Here is a 15590-nt window from a genome sequence, read left to right as displayed (position 1 = left end):
CGCCAGCCGGGGGCTATGACTTTGACTCTGACATCGGGGGGGAGAGAGTGCAGTGGAGAGATAAGTTTATTTGGCCTTCCATCACAGCTATGTGATGGATGTTTATGTTAAATGTAATTATTGTTGTGTCTGGGGTCTATTTGTATGTAATGTATGGCTGCAGAAACGGCATTTCGTTTGGACCTCCAGGGGTCCAAATGACAATTAAATTGACTCTGACTCTGACTCTGACTCTGACATTCACAAAAACCTGAGGTTTGCTCCAGTTTGCTTCTCGGGTTCAGAAAAGCTAATGCTAAAATAATGTTTCAATAAGATACCCTTTCATCCTTCTAAATTCCAGTATACAAGCCCAGCCACTCCATTCTATCAACATATGTCAGTCCCGCCATTCCGAGAATTAACCTCGTGAACCAACGCTGCACTCCCTCAAATTTGGAGATCAAAACTGCACACTAGGTGTGGTCTCACTAGGGGCCTGTACTACTGCAGAAGGACCTCTTTGGTCCTTAGCTATGAGAAATGTCGTACTTAATTGTACCATCTTGCAAAATGTGTCAAATTGTTTAGAACTGCACTAGAACTTTGGTTTCAGTTCTGAATTGTAAGAGGTGGTTGAGAGTTGTGTGATGGGAGTGTGGCAGAAACTTTAGGGCTAGTGTTAAAGCTTTAGGGACATACAGTAAGAGATTCAATTATTGTGGGCTTATTTTACTTCGGAGTCACGTGAGTGACTACGTGAAGAACCCCGCCAGGACGCATGCGTGTCATATCGCTACACGCATTGCAACGAGTCACAGCAGGGGGAATGACGTTCCCTTAGTGGCAAAATTTGAAAGCCGGAAACAGCAGTTAAGGAGACTCTGCGTTCCAGAATTTGAAAGTCGGGAACAGCAGGTAAGAAGACTCTGCGTTCCTTCCACTTACCTTTTAGGTGGAGACATGGACCGGATCCACGAAGGCTGCGGGAAAGCTGGCGGGGGAGAACCGCGGAGTTGCGGGCAGCCAGCGGCAGCAGCCAAAGGCACGCCAATCTCCCGTAATGGGAACAGCTGTGCCCGACTTCGCTCCCGACTTCGCTCCCGCACCGGCCAAGCCGGGCGGGAGAGGGAAGCAAAAACTAACAGGGTCGTTGACTCCGAGGAGTCCGACTCTGAATAGCCGCGAGCAGCCTGTACCCGGCGCATTGGGGCTGGTTGGAGCGGCTTTAGGAGCAGCCGCGAGCAGCCAGTGCCCATGCGCACTGGAGCCGGTTGGAGCGGGGAACAAAGCAGCTGCGACGGCCAGTGCCCGTGAGCATTGGAGCCGGTTGGAGCAGCTGCAGGAGGGACCAGCTTCAAGCAGCCGCGACGGCCAGTGCCCAAGAGCATAAGAGCCAGTTGGAACGGCTGCTGGAGGAAATACCCCAAAGCGGCAGGCACTGGGAGATGGAGGCTAGCCACAGTGGGCAGCTAGTAAGTCCTACAGCAGTACCTCTTGTAGGGCTGCACAGTGTTCTCCCTCATCAGAGGGGAATACAGGGGGTCAATTCTGGGCTGCACCTGAACAGGGGTGCAGAACATACCCCTAGTGCACATGGGGTGCAGAAAACCTATTGGAAGACACTTACCATCAGGGAACTGCAAAACACTGAATGTTCCCAGTATCAACCAGTGTATTTGAAAACATGGCAGGGCAGGGAATTGAAACGAAAGAAAGTTCTAAAAGTCCTAACAGCGCGACGTGTTCACCTGCACAATAAACAAAGACATGACACAAGATCACCAGGATGCATTGGTCTTATTTTGCAAACTACCAATATGAGTAACAGCATTAGGAAAAAGTACCATCCAACCGGCTTTAGACCCTAATTTGCAGGCCTATGCAAACCTGGAACCTCCATACCTCCAATGTTAAAATTTGGAGGCATCTTAACTTAACAGGTGAAGAACTTGACATAGAGGGAAACACTGGGGCACATTAAGCAATCGTCTAAAAACTATTTCCTGGGGAATGCGCTAACCCTCAACACAGACCCAACTACAGATCCAGACACCGGCACCTCAACGACCACGGAGGATGCCGAAATAGTAACAATCCTACTAATAGTAACCATGGAGGAAGGTGGGTCTGGCTCCTTACGAGGTTGGTGGGAGATTACAGTTCTATCTGGATGCATAGAATATATTACCACCGACACTTATATTTCAGAAGTATAGGGGTATACCATAGCATTTTTCAAAACATAATCCTCCAGTACCGAACCGAATGTTCGTGCTTACAGGCAAAGAAATAATCAAAAGCGCATGCTGAACTACAGTGCCCAAATAAAATAGGAGGACAACCAACACGAATCACAGGAATTTGTGTCCAAAAATCTTTATCATAATACAGATGGGGGTTGCCACAACATCATAGATTTGACTAATTTGAATACTTTCGTACTTTATATTCATTACTAGATGGGAACCTTTGTTACTGCAAAGGTATTGATCCTAGGGTACTTCATGGCAAGCATCGTATTAAAATATGCTTGCTATACAGTACTCATTGGAGGGGACCACAGATGTATTTAACACAATGGGTCATCTGGGGTTCACCCTTAACACAGTTCACATGTCAGTGACTTTGCCGAAAGAAAGGGTACAGCCTTAATGGAGGCTTATAACCATATAACCATATAACAATTACAGCACGGAAACAGGCCATCTCGGCCCTACAAGTCCGTGCCGAACACCTTTTTTCCCTTAGTCCCACCTGCCTGCACTCATACCATAACCCTCCATTCCCGTCTCATCAATATGCCTATCCAATTTATTTTTAAATGATACCAACGAACCTGCCGCCACCACTTCCACTGGAAGCTCATTCCACACTGCTACCACTCTCTGAGTAAAGAAGTTCCCCCTCATGTTACCCCTAAACTTCTGTCCCTTAATTCTGAAGTCATGTCCTCTTGTTTGAATGTTCCCTATTCTCAAAGGGAAAAGCTTGTCCACATCAACTCTGTCTATCCCTCTCATCATTTTAAAGACCTCTATCAAGTCCCCCCTTAACCTTCTGCGCTCCAGAGAATAAAGACCTAACTTATTCAACCTATCTCTGTAACTTAGTTGTTGAAACCCAGGCAACATTCTAGTAAATCTCCTCTGTACTCTCTCTATTTTGTTGACATCCTTCCTATAATTGGGCGACCAAAATTGTACACCATACTCCAGATTTGGTCTCACCAATGCCTTGTACAATTTTAACATTACATCCCAGCTTCTATACTCAATGCTCTGATTTATAAAGGCTAGCATATCAAAAGCTTTCTTTACCATCCTATCTATATGAGATTCCACCTTCAAGGAACTATGCATGGTTATACCCAGATCCCTCTGTTCAACTGTATTCTTCAATTCCCTACCATTTACCATGTACGTCCTATTTTGATTTGTCCTGCCAAGGTGTAGCACCTCACATTTATCAGCATTAAACTCCATCTGCCATCTTTCAGCCCATTTTTCCAAATGGCCTAAATCACTCTGTAGACTTTGCAAATGCTCTTCATTATCCACAACACCCCCTATCTTGGTATCATCTGCATACTTACTAATCCAATTTATCACCCCTTCATCCAGATCATTGATGTACATGACAAGCAACAAAGGACCCAACACAGATCCCTGAGGCACCCCACTAGTCACCTGCCTCCAACCCGACAAACAGCCATCCACCATTACCCTCTGGCTTCTCCCATTCAGCCACTGTTGAATCCATCTTGCTATTCAGGCATTTATACCCAACAGTTTAACCTTCTTAACCAACCTTCCATGAGGAACCTTGTAAAAGGCCTTACTGAAGTCCATATAGACAACATCCACTGCTTTACCCTCGTCAATTTCCCTAGTAAACTCTTCAAAAAATTCAAGAAGATTAGTCAAACATGACCTTCCAGTCACAAATCCATGTTGACTGTTCCTAATCAGACCCTGTTTATCCAGATGCTTATATATATTATCTCTAAGTATCTTTTTCATTAATTTGCCCACCACTGAAGTCAAACTAACAGGTCTATAATTGCTAGGTTTACTTTTAGAACCCTTTTTAAACAATGGAACAACATGCGCAGTATGCCAATCCTCGGGGACTATTCCCGTTTCTAATGACATTTGAAATATTTCTGTCATAGCCCTGGCTATTTCTACACTAACTTCCCTCAATGTCCTAGGGAATATCCTGTCAGGACCTGGAGACTTATCCACTTTTATACTTTTCAAAAGTGTCAGTACTTCTTTTACTTTGAAACTCATAGTATCCATAGCTACTCTACTCGTTTCCCTTACCTCACACAATTCAATATCCTTCTCCTTGGTGAATACCGAAGAAAATAAATTATTCAATATCTCCCCCATCTCTTTTGGCTCTGCAGATAGCTGCCCACTCTGTCTCTCCAATGGACCAATTTTATCCCTCGTTATCCTTTTGCTATTAATATAGCTGTAGAAACCCTTTGGATTTACTTTCACCTTACTTGCCAAAGCAGCCTCATATCTTCTTTTAGCTTTTCTAATTTCTTTCATAAGATTCTTTTTACATTCTTTATACACCTCAAGCACCTCATTTACTTCATGCTGCCTATAATTATTGTAGATCTCCCTCTTTTTCCGAACAAGATGTACAAATTCTCTTGAAAACCAGGGCTCTTTCCAATTTTGACTGTTTCCTTTCAACCGAACAGGAACATAAAGATTTAAGTACTTACCGCCCTGACCCGCCTCCACTGTCTCCAATGGTCACAGGCCTCTGTAAAATAAAGCCCCGCGCCCGATTTAGGTACTCACCGCCCTGACCCTCCTCCACACTCTCCAACGGTCCCGGGCCTCTGTAAAATAAAGCCCTGCGATCGATTTAAGTACTCACCGCCCTGACCCGCCTCCACTGTCTCCAACGGTCCCGGCTAGCTTGCAGTAAACTAAACCATTCATCAGACTGGTAGTAGAATAATTGGCATTTAGTGGCTGTGTTCCAGCCACATAAATCGGACCTTTACATTATCAAATTACTGAGCGCAATCATGCATGCACTCAAAAATTATGGGGGTCATTCTGACAGACCTATGAAGCTACTAACAGAGGCCACTATGGTACTAAAATGGTGGAAACATAACATTAGGCATTGTTCCAATCAAAACATTAACAGCTACCCGTCTATAGAACTACATACTGATGGGCACTTGGATTGGGATGCTCTTGAACATCAAAAAAACGAAGGAGCTGATCATGTACTTTAGGAGGGCACATCATCCGAGGACGTACACTCCATTGAGTATAAATGGGGATCCTGTGGATAGGGTGAACTGTTTTAAATATCTGGGAGTCCACATCTCCGAGGATATGACATGGGCATCACATGCCTCAGCACTCGTGAGTAAGGCAAGGCAGCGCCTTTACCACCTCAGGCAATTGAGGAAATTCAGAGTGTCTCCGAGGATCCTCCAGTGCTTCTACACAGCGGCGGTGGAAAGCATCTTGTCCGGGAACATTACCATCTGGTTTGGGAATTGCTCTGCCAAGGACAAGAAGGCTCTGCAGAGAGTAGTGCGTTTGGCCGAACGCACTTTGGGAACTTCACTCGCCCCCCCTGCAGGAACTATACAACAGGAGGTGCAACTCCAGAGCAAATAAAATCATGGGAGACCCCTTCCACCCCTGCAACGGACTGTTCCAGCTGCTACGGTCAGGCAAACGCCTCCGTTGCCATGCGGTGAGAATGGAGAGGTTGAGAAGGAGTTTCTTCCCAGAGGCAATTCGGACTGTAAACGCCTATCTCACCAGGGACTAACTCTACTGGACGTTTTTCCTTCCATTATTTATTATGTAAAAGAATATGTGTGTTATGATTGTGTTTATAATTTGTTTGGTTGTTTTGTTGTTTGTCTTTTGCACAAAAGTCCGCGAGCATTGCCACTTTCATTTCACTTCACATCTTGTATGTGTATGTGACAAATAAACTTGACTTGACTTGACTTGACGAATTCCATCTCCAGCTATGGGGGAGATGGAATGCACAGGAGGCATCATTACAAACACTGGGCATAAATACCTGGGGAAGTGAGTGCATGCCATGGCTTTAAGTCATATTGTTCTGGGTTATATCACCAGTATGTTAGACACCACCATGGTAGCATATGGCAACCATATGGGTGGAAACATATCAACATCATGTGACTATCTGGCCAACACAATTTGGCAATAGTGTATCCAGATAGATATTTGGATATCTACCAACTTACCAGGTAAACTGAATTTAGTGGCAGATAACAGGTCATGCTAAGTCTAGAACACTGTATGGATGTTGGATAAAAAATGTATTGCTGGAACAGCACGGTATGGAACACCAGATAATGACCTATTCACATCCATGCTCTCACCAGTTATCGAATTATGTCTTGGGAACCAGAACCTGGGGCAGTGGCTACAGATGCATCTTCGCTGCTTTGGGGGATCATTTATGCATTCCCTCCTTCTGCCTCATCAGTCGGGATATTTAGGGACAGTAGACTCCGTGTCTGGTATTTTGATAGTACCCGATTGGCCTACTCAACCATGGTTCCCGGTGATATCGACATGGTTTTAGAACCATGCATCACCATCCATCATAGACCTGGTTCTTCACCATACTGGTTCTTCCCGCTACAAGGGGAGGTACCCATGTCATAATTATATATAAACCTATTAATTTATAGAGCTGAAAGCACCTCTTCTATACCTGGGACTGACAGACCGAATGTGGAATTATTTCAGCGGCCCACAGACAGTCCCCCAAAAAATCAGTACTTGGCGTCATCAAGAAATGGGAAGTACTGTTGCAACAATATACATCACCCACAGATCTATGAACATCCCGTCTGTCTGTAATTCTTGGCAAGCCTCCATTACGATGAGAGGCTCAGTCATAGTGCCATCAACTGCGCCAGAAGTGCTCTGTCAACATACCTGTGGCAAGGAACAGAGCGGCATTCTGTTGGGACACACCCTGGTAACCAAATTCATGAGGGGCATTTTAATATTAATCCCCCAAGAACCAGGTACTCCCAAATATGGGATGTGAGCATTGTACTGACCATGTTAAGAAACTGGTCTCCAGTTACAGCTCTGTCCCTCCAGAAATTGACTATGAAACAGTCATGCTGATGGCCTTGGTCACGGCACAAAGGGTCCACTCACAACAGAAACAAAGGTTGGACAACATGATTATTCATCTGGAAATTTAACTTTTCACATCAATGAAATAGTCAAACAGAACAGACAGGGGTCAGCAGGCCTAAAAACAGAATTCAGGGCCTACCCGACAGATGGTCGTCTCTGTATTGTAACACACTTACTATTATATATGGAGTATACTAAGATCATCAGAGGGAAGATATGTCACTTTAATCAGCTACAAACAGCCACTCAAAACAGTGACAGTCCAGACCATCTCTAGATGGCTAAAACAGGTCCTAATAAAGGCTGGAGTAGACACTGGCATTTTAACTCTCACTCCACCAGGGCTGCAACTACATCGGCAGCTATGAAGTTGGACATTCCTATGGACCAAATCCTCAAGACAGCAGGATGGTCAACGGAGGAATCTTTCCAATGACTATATAACAAACCAATCGTTGAACCTGGAAAATTTGCAGAAACAAATTGGAGTTCTGTAATATCATTTACCCCATAAATAGGGGCAATAATTGGTGTTAATATATTTATCATGGGTTCTCAATATCGTATTGATGTCTAATGATGTTAACTCTATTCTCCCCATAATCAAGGCAGATGTGATGCATGGACTCGTTTCCATGGCATGAAATCACAGAGCTTTAAAATCTTCACGTAGTCACTCACGTGACTCCGAAGTAAAATAGTAAGATTAAACGAGAACTTACCAGTTTGAAGTTTGATCGTTATTTTATGAGGAGTAACGTTGAGGGAATACGTGCCCTCCGCTCCCACCCTTGATCATATACTCAACTGGTATCTCTTCTCTAATCTTAGTATGTTTAGTCATTACAGTTATCTGTGATTTCACACCGCTGCTTTGAAGAATGACATGCATGCGTCCTGGCGGGGTTCTTCACGTATTCCCTCAACGTTACTCCTCATAAAATAACGATCAAACTTCAAACTGGTAAGTTCTCGTTTAATCTTACTATTTTACAGGATATTGCTGGATTTGTAGGCCCAATTTGTGGTACAACTGTATCTCTGTCTAATTTGTGGTACAACTCTATCTCTCTTTACAGACATGCTCGCTACTTTCTGTTCCTTTTTTCAGGATTTCACAATCAGCAATTTATTGCTTTTTCAAAGAGAGCAGGGATATTGAACAAATCCTGCCGCACATTTACACTAGCACTGGGTCTACTTAAACATGCCTATTTGCACACATGTCTCCTATGGATATCAAAGCAGGACGCCAGCCATTTTCCATTCTTATTCCTGGGGAATATACATAACAAATTTATTGTGCACACCATTTGTGTAGGATTCGACGTAGCAAATATGTATGAAGTTGCAATTAGTTCATCGTTTAGACATACTCAAATGATACTGATGTGACTAATGATTAAAGCAACGCGCCATATCATGAAGTAAATATAACTTTGTCCAATATTCTAGAGAAAAAAACAAATGTATGTAATCATAAAGGTTAAAGATCCAACATCAAAATTAATTCTATGTATGTAGTTGATGTGAATTACAGTTCTGTTTTGCATGGATCAAATTTAAAGCAATCATTATACTCCATCTCAACTATTAAGAATACCGTGCATAAGCTTGCTGATTCAGTTCTTAGCCACTGTTTATTCAAAGTTATAGTACTCATAGTTAAGGAAGTTAATGAAAACAATACCACTGTTTTGGATGATTGAGATTCACAGGTGCTATTTGCAAGTGCCATGTGTGTTGGAAGAACTCAGCATGAAGTTTATCAGGGATCCATGAGCTTCATGGTAATAAGATGCATATTTGTTTTCTTAGCTTTGCAAGATTTTGAAATTACGAGGAAATTAAATGAAGACTGAATAAACATAAAGGGCAAATCATAGCTGCAACTAAATTACATTTTGGCCTGAAAAGTAATGTTAATCTTCAATTAGTTCCTTAAAAGGGTGAAGTTAATGTAAGCATCACATTGAAAGAAAACAGGCCCGCCAAAGACCAAACTATCAAAATCAGGGCCCAATGATCATCATAGGTTTGTTGAAGTATATTATTAAATTGGTTCTAAGACTAATGCAGTTTACAGAATTGATACATTGCATAATGGAACATGATATATTTTCCAAATGGATTGCCAACCTAACTCAGGCTATCAAAAGAAACAATGTAATATCAGAATCTCTGGGAATACTGTTTAGACATCAGAAAAGATCACAGAAATAGTTGTTAATGTTAAAAGCGTGAACTCGGTAATGTGTAGCTTCCAACCTAAGATTAACAGAAGGAAGTACACGCAGAGATGCTAGATGTTATCTCTGACTGCAGAACATTCTGTCAAATATAGAAATACCAGGTCAATGTAAAAACTGGCACAAAACTTTAGAAAGCATCATTGGAAAGCCACGACTTAAAAAATGCTTTAACATGACACAATAACCTGTGAGACACACAAAGGAGTTTCACTGAAAACCCAATTGCTAAATATGATTGCCCAAATACCGAGTTTCAGACATTTCCTCTAATTTCAACAGATATACATGCACCATATGCACAAACAGCATGCTACAAGCTTAGTGACACTGTATGTGTGCAATTTGCACTCTAACATCAGTTGGGGAATATTTATTTATACAGCTGAGGCCTTTGAACTTGATGGGCTACTCACAATGAGCCAGACCTGGGGAGCTGAGGGTAGCTTTGGCATTAGTTACGAGGCACCAACAATACTTGGTTCACTGCCTGTTAACTGTTAAGCTTCTCCGTCAACTCCCCACACACCTAGTTCTATCACCCATTTTCACAAAGGGCAATTTGTAGGGTCAATTAGCTTATCAGCCCATCAAACAATAAATTATTTGGATGTCAGAGGAAACCCATACAATCACAGGGAGAACTTGCGGACTCCACACAGACAGCACCAGACGTCTTGAACAATCTCAGGTTATAGAAGCTCTACTAGCTGTGGCAATGTGCCGCCATTTACACTTTGTGTCCTCCTCAGCTTCCATTAACCAGCTGATCTTCTCTCCATGCCAATTACATCAAGCCAATTCAAACAAGAGGACATGACTTCAGAATTAAAGGACAGAAGTTTAGGGGTAATATGAGGGGGAACTTCTTTACTCAGAGAGTGGTAGCTGTGTGGAATGAGCTTCCAGTGGAAGTGGTGGAGGCAGGTTCATTGGTATCATTTAAAAATAAATTGGATAGGCATATGGATGAGAAGGGAATGGAGGGTTATGGTATGAGTGCAGGCAGGTGGGAATAAGGGGAAAATAAATGTGTTCGGCACGGACTTGTAGGGCCGAGATGGCCTGTTTCCGTGCTGTAATTGTTATATGGTTATATGGTTATATGGTTACATCCTTGTCTCATTATGTAATATCAAAGGAAAGGTTTGACTTGCTGAGGCAATGCAATAGATTTTAACAAGAGTACAAATTCATCATCATTGGACAATGACAGTGTGCTAAAAATTGAATTTGAACGTGTGGTTTAATTCTCTCAGGACACCAGTTGAACTCCGAAGTCTGTAAAATAATAAAAATTAATTACTATTATTTTATTAATTATTTTAATATTTCATCCTCTCTCATCCTCATCATCCCATTTCCCAATCTTAACCACTTTTGGTGAACGGAATCAGTTAAAATTGTATATCATGCTTTTTAAAAACTTACATGCTTTGCTGTGTCAAAATTCTTCAAATTGTTATCAGTTATCAGTCAGCCTTTCAAGGAGCAGATCGAAAATGCGTGAATGCCTGTTACTACAGAACCGGATGTGGAGAGCACTAGTGGGAGAGTCTAGCAGTATCAGAAGTCCTGGTCTGGTTTAAATTAAAGAGACACAATATGCTGGATTAACTCAGAGGGACAGGCAGCACCTCTGAAAAGAAAGAATGGTTGACGTTTCGGGTCGAGACCTTTTTGAAGAAGGGTCTCGACTCGAAAATGTCACCCATTCCTTCTCTCCAGAGATACTGCCTATGCCCCTGAGTTACTCTAGCTTTTTGTGTCTATCATGCCAAGCGGGGCTTTCTTTCACAAGCTTGCACAAAAGACTATGGTAAGTCCTGGATAACTACCTCAACATTAACCTCAATAAAAGTTATCACTGCTACATCTGATGGGCCATCAATCATTTGTCACATCTCATGTCTGTTTCCACAGTGCATCAAAGATAAAGTACTTGATCCATCTTGAGATTCTACTACCTGCATATATGTTTATACTGAGAATAAATTGGGGTGCATTGCATCCACAGCTCTTGTCTCTGTGTGGCTCTTCATACAGGTTAGTCCTGACTTCTGTTTACCAGTAGTCCCCTGACTTAATTGCTGTCCTATAGTCCATGCATGGTATCCACTGTAGTGTGTCAATAAAGGAGAGGGTCAGAACTTGTATTGTATTTTACATGCTGCTGATATCCCAGAACTCCCTCCATGACATTTAGAAATTGAGTTTCTGTCGTCTTATTAAATGTGTCTAAACCTTAATTAGACAAGGCACAGAAGAATACGCTCCTAATGTGTGGCGAGTGGAAGTGAAAGTGAGATAACATAGAACTAGTTTCTGCGGGTGACAGACACAAAATTCTGGAGTAACTCAGTGGGTCAGGCAGCATCTCTGGAGAAAAGGAATAGGTGACGTTTTGGGTGGGAACCCTTCTTCAATCTCTACGGATGATCAATGGTCAGCATGGACTCTGTGGGCCGATAGGCCAGTTTTTACACTGTATCTTTCAACCAATCAATTCAATCAATTAAAAAATAATGCTGATGGCATGGCTTGTGGAATTGCTGATCCTTTCCTTGCCTGGTTGTAATTCCCAGTGGAGATGAACATCAGTTGCTGGCTGCTCTTATGTCTACAGTAGTGCGCTGAAGCAACAGTCAGGTCTGCCTCACCTTCGGCATGGCCTGAACCTTTTCAAAGCATCAGGTCTATCCATGTGAGATGGGGGTTGGATGTGAGACCTTTCAGCATGGTTCCTATTTGTACGCTCAGCAAGATTGCTCACCTTCGACTCCTGCTTCTAATTTGGTACAAATGTGCACAGAAACACTACATGGTGGTCACTGCAATTTCCAGTCTCCAGTCTGCTGGAGGTTTAATTGCCTTTAACGACTAGAGGTGACACCTTTTAATATATTGTCCCATTGGGAGAATGCAGGGAACAAAACGTTCACTTTGAATCACTTCTTCTTGGTGGTGTTGGAAAAAACTAACTGCAGCATAAATAAAAAATAATACATCAATTAACATCCAGCTAGTAAAGATTTTTTTTAAAGTCTTTCCTCTGAGCATTTCAGTGGTTTATTTTAGTTTAGTTCAGAGATACAGTGCGGAAACATGCCCTTCGGCCCACCGAGTCTGCGCTGAACAGCGATCCCCGCACATTAACACTATCCTATACACACTAGGGACAATTTTACACATACACCAAGCCAATTAACCTACATACCTGTATGTCTTTGAAGTATGGGAGGAAACCAAAGATCTCTGAGAAAACCCACGTGGTCACAGGGAGAATGTACAAACTCCATACAGACAGCACCCGTAGTCGGGATCGAACCCGGGGCTCCTGCGCTGTAAAGCAGCGACTCTACCATTGTGCAACTGTGCCACCCAATTTATTTAGATATTTGTTATTCAGATTTATTTATGCAATATAGAATAAATTATATGTTTATTTTGAGTTGATTTTTTATTTATTAGATGTTGCCGAAAGAGGTAATTAATGATCACTTTTCCCCCAGTCCAAGGGAAACTTGTTCCAGTTAATTATTGGACAATGGGAACCAGAGGTATGAGAATCAGAAATGGGAAGAGCACGCAACTCCGTTGAAGCAGACTATGGGCTTCACCAGGCACAGTGAAAAAGTTGAGCAAGGGTCTGAAGAAGGGTCTCGACCCAAAACGTCACCCATTCCTTCTCTCCAGAGATGCTGCCTGTCCCGCTGAGTTACTCCAGCATTTTGTGTCTACCTTTGTGCTATAACCAACCTCTGAAAGCAATTCATCACCACGGATGTTAATGTCTGTAGTCATTGAGGCATGTCACATTACTCTTCTTGGGCACTGGTACTATTGATGGTTTTTTAAGAGAAACTCAAACCTCAGTAATGAGGCGTTGAAGATGTCTGCATTAACTCCAGCCAGTATGTCTACACAGGCTTTGAAACCAAAACTGGGTACAACATTAGCCAGATGACCTGACGGTTCATCCTCCTAGAGGATCTTTTGCGGTCGGCCTCGATGACAGATACCATTGGAGGGTATGGCGGACCAAGGATGAACATCAACGTCTGTCAATTTTACTTCGGAGTCACGTGAGTGATTCCGTGAAGAACCCAGCCCAGTGCGCTGTTGCGGCATTATCGCACAGCTATGCATACGCGGCCAGCGGGAGTCGGGCGCTCCTGCAACCAAGGAACGTGAGGTAAGTACTTACCTTAATCGGGCCTTGTGTTTTTTGCTCCAGGGGGAGCAAAGCAGCAGAGGAAGCGGCCCCCGTTCGACTCCAGCGAAGGAGCCGACAGTGGAGGTGGATAGGCGCAAACGGGACCGCACACGCTGCGGACCGCTGACAGGGAGCTGCGCTGATGCCGGTCCGCTGAACAGCTGTTTGGTTAACAGCGGCGGACCGGAGGGAAATTTAAAAACCCGACCGGCAGCCCTGCAGACTCCTGACAAGGAGAATCGCCGCCTGGGAACCGCTACAATGCCGCCTGAAAAACGGCAGGCAGCCTATAACTACAGGTAAGACAAAAACCTTACCAAAAATATAGGTTCTACAGGAACCAACTTCCTCCAACACTGGAACAGGCTGGAGACAGCAAAAATAAGTATGTCTGTCTCCCCAAGCCAGAGGAGGTCATGGAGTTCAAAACCTCCAGGAAAAACGAGGGGTCACTGGCTGAATGCCAATGGAGCTGACACTGCAACCCCAGTGCTATTGCACTAGCCATCTCCCTTGTTGAGGGATTGATGCAACAACGGAGTTTGAGCTATGCCTCCTCCAATTTATAGCACACCCTTTTGCTCCCTCTTTTGAGGCTAGCTAAGGAGGCCAGGGCTGGGCTGGCTTAAACGCTGGGCAGGCGGACGAGAACAGGAGTATGCCAGGGGAGCAGGATCAGGAAGAGCTACTGGGTGTCGTGGGCCACTACATGGCTCCTCCATGTGACCATCTTCCCAAACAAAGCCCTGCAGGAGTAGGCCTTTCTAGAGGCAAATCTGCAGGCAGCTGGGTCAGCAGACTCGCAGACAAGAGCTAAAAGCAGCGAATTCTGAAGCTCCTAATAGAGGGTCAAGATGTCACCGCCTTTGCTCGTTTTTTCCACGGATCATACTCACCTGGCAGGCGAGACGCCATGATCACCAAGGTGGTTCTCCCAGGATGAGACTATCCCATTGCACTACGAGTGTGCTGACGCCTAAGATGTTCCCAAATTTGGGATACTCGACTGACATTTGTGCATATAAGACCTGCCCGCAACCCCAAATATACGGGGCTATGCAAACCGCTGCTGCGGGAAGAGAGGCAGCTAAACCTGTGCGCCTCATGAGGGCAGGCCATGGAACGAGCAGGACATCGCATCCAACACCCAGCTGGCAGCACCCCTCGGCATCCACCAGCTAATATCGAACAAGGACTGGTGAAAGCCTGGCGACCGCTTCACATTACCCCCAAAGTTCTTTTTAGACAGGGGCCCAGAGCGGAGCCGTGGGAAAATGCGCCGCCCCACCGACAGCACCAGCATACCAGCAAAACTAAGCCTTCATGAAAAAACAATGAACATGGAGGTAGGTAGTCTGGTTCCTCCCAGTTTACACAAAATAAGGGTGCTCTACTAACTGCGGGGGGGGGGGGGGGGGGGCATTTACACTTGTTGATAAAAGCATGGGGTGCTGTCACAAATAACTAATATATACTCAACAGCATTAGTGGATAAAAACTTGAATTCAAATTGGGCATATTACCGCCAGTTCAGCAATGCACCCAAAGGGCATTTTCTCCCTCTAAGAAAGAGAAGTGAGAAGGTCAAGCTGAACTAGAAAGGCTCATTACAAAACGGATCATGGGAGTAAACATGAACCATTGGAATTTGTATCGAATATATTCACTAAAACTACAAAAGATGGTGAATGTAGCATCATCATTGATCCAATATCACTGAATAAATCTGTTGAGTATATACACTTTAAGATGGAGACGGGTTTTTTGTCACTGCCAGACATCTGATCTCCAAAGGATACCTTATGGTGAGCATTGATATGGAAGATGCATACTATCTTATACCCATACACTAGGATCATTGTAGATACCTAAAAAAATTACCTGGATAATGGATATCCCGGTTAGGGCAACAATGGGAGTATAGAGCATTCCCAATGGTCTAACCTCAGCCCT

At 43.7% G+C, this 15590-nt stretch overlaps 1 pseudogene; it reads left to right on the top strand.

The window, feature by feature from the left end:
- The first annotated feature begins 14525 nt into the window (after positions 1 to 14525).
- Positions 14526 to 14669, top strand: LOC129705018 (U1 spliceosomal RNA; annotated as a pseudogene).
- Positions 14670 to 15590: the final 921 nt, after the last annotated feature.

This window comes from Leucoraja erinacea, chromosome 1 (assembly GCF_028641065.1).
Source record: "Leucoraja erinacea ecotype New England chromosome 1, Leri_hhj_1, whole genome shotgun sequence".
Taxonomy (NCBI): Eukaryota; Metazoa; Chordata; class Chondrichthyes; order Rajiformes; family Rajidae; genus Leucoraja; species Leucoraja erinaceus.
The sequence above is the reverse complement of the archived record's forward strand: the minus strand, read 5'-3'. Positions and strand labels throughout refer to the sequence as shown.